This window comes from Macrotis lagotis, chromosome 1 (assembly GCF_037893015.1).
Source record: "Macrotis lagotis isolate mMagLag1 chromosome 1, bilby.v1.9.chrom.fasta, whole genome shotgun sequence".
NCBI classification, from domain to species: domain Eukaryota; kingdom Metazoa; phylum Chordata; class Mammalia; order Peramelemorphia; family Peramelidae; genus Macrotis; species Macrotis lagotis.
Genome location: NC_133658.1, coordinates 91,015,588 through 91,017,579, shown reverse-complemented (window position 1 = coordinate 91,017,579; position 1,992 = coordinate 91,015,588). Strand labels below are relative to the sequence as shown.

The 1,992-nt window shown below is 34.7% G+C and overlaps 1 non-coding gene across 1 annotated transcript; it reads left to right on the top strand.

The window, feature by feature from the left end:
* Nucleotides 1-208: 208 nt before the first annotated feature.
* Nucleotides 209-317, top strand: LOC141510564 (U6 spliceosomal RNA). Its single transcript, XR_012475029.1, has one exon. It is a non-coding gene; the product is annotated as a U6 spliceosomal RNA (small nuclear RNA).
* The last annotated feature ends 1,675 nt before the right edge of the window (nucleotides 318-1,992 follow it).

The window sequence follows — 1,992 nt, the reverse complement described above, 5'->3', positions numbered from 1 at the left end:
GGGTGCTGCTAGTGGATTCAAGGGTGTGAAAGATGGTAAGGCACTTTAGGATAACTATCAGGGCAGTTAGATAAGGTCTTATGGTGCTCCATCAAACTGGAAAACCTATAGTTAAGCTTCTGACCTTTTAAATGACATGAACATCTATACTGCTCTTTCTAAAGTTAGAAGGTGGGGGTTGGGTGAGAGTGCTTGCTTAGATAGCATTGTGATCACTTTGGCTGCTCACATACTAAAACATTGGAACAATACAGAGGAGAATAGCATGGCCTCAGTGCAAGGATGACACACAAATTTGTGAAGGAGTAAGATTTCTGGAAGTGATAGAGTGAATTTTTATGTAAAAGTAGTGAGTATTATAGATGTTCTTCAAATTCTGCATTACTTAATTATGGGGGTTGGCATGATGACTAACACAATCTGTGGTACATGGTATTAAACTCACTCTCTCTTGTAGTTATGTACTTAATAATGGATACTTTCTAGGTATTTGAGTAGGGAAAGGGAAGAAGAACTCATTCCTTCCACAGTTATCTCCTAAATTACATTAACGGATTATCAATTTAGTATTAACACCATATTTCCAAAGTTGAAAAAAGTTAAATGACAACTATTTTGGGAATTCTTGTAAAACAGTGAATTAATTCATTGTGGATAGATTTAGGAACTGTTGCAGCTATTCTGGAAAGAAATTTGAACTTGTAAGCAAAAGTTTACTAGACTTCATTTTTTTGCTTGGTAAATTCTATTATAGGACTTTATTCCAGAGATAAAATAAAGAAAGGCACCCATATATTTGAAAATATTTCTAACAGTTCTTTTGTAGTGTAAAAGAATTAGAAAAATAAAGGGGTAGTCATTAGACAAATAGGTAAGCAAGTTATGGTGTATGAATATAAGTGAATACTATTTTATGATAAGAAAAAATGAAGAGGCATGTTTTATCTAATCCTGGGAAGATTTTTATATAACAATGAAGAGTGAAATGAGTAGAATCAGGGAAACAATAAATACAATATCAACATTTTAAACCAAAGAATTATAACAACACTAAGAATTCTAATCAATGCAATGGACAAACATAACTCCAAAGGACCATCTGGTAAAACATGCTATCCTCTTTCAGAAAGAGATGGCTGACTTAGTGCAGGACAGTCCAAAATGCAACCTGAAGTCCAATTTTATGTGTCCCCCTGTGGGTTTACTAAATGCTTTAGTAAACAAAGCCAATGTACCTCAGCTCTCACTAAAATGGCTAATCAAAACGTATTGTCTATATTTTCAATAAAAAAACCTTTTAAAAATAAGGTTGAACAGTCCTGACTTAGACTGGAGAATGTGACATATTAACATTTGACAATATAAAATATATAAAATAATAATAATAATGATGATGATGATGATGTTTGTCCTTCATTCTCAAAGAGGCTCATGACATCAAGTGATGCCATGAGAAGCATGTAAACTGAATATCTATAAAGGGTTGCTAAGTCAGCAACCTCACTTTCTTCTTCTGAACCATCTGGATCCAGTGGCTAGGTATGAATCAAGATGACTGGAGATGGTCCTGGATGCGAGGCAATCAGAGTTATGTGACTTGTCCAAGGACACATACCTAGTTGTCAAGTGCCTGAGGTTGGATTCAAATTCCTGTCCTCTTGACTCCAAGGCCAGTGCTCTGTCCACTGAACCATGTAACTTCCCTGACATATAACATATAACTATATATAGAGAGGTTTAAGATTTGAAAAATGTTTTACAATTATTATTTAATTTTATTCTCACCAAACCCTTGGAGGAAGGAGTTATAATTTTCACCAATTTTACAGATAAAGAAACTGAGGCAAACAGAGGTTCAGTGACTTTGTCCAAGGTGACACAGCTAGTTATTGCTTAAAGATACATTTAAAACCCACTCCAAGCCCTCTTAACTTTAACTTCAGTACTCTATTCACTACACTGTTTCACACATATCACACACACACACACACA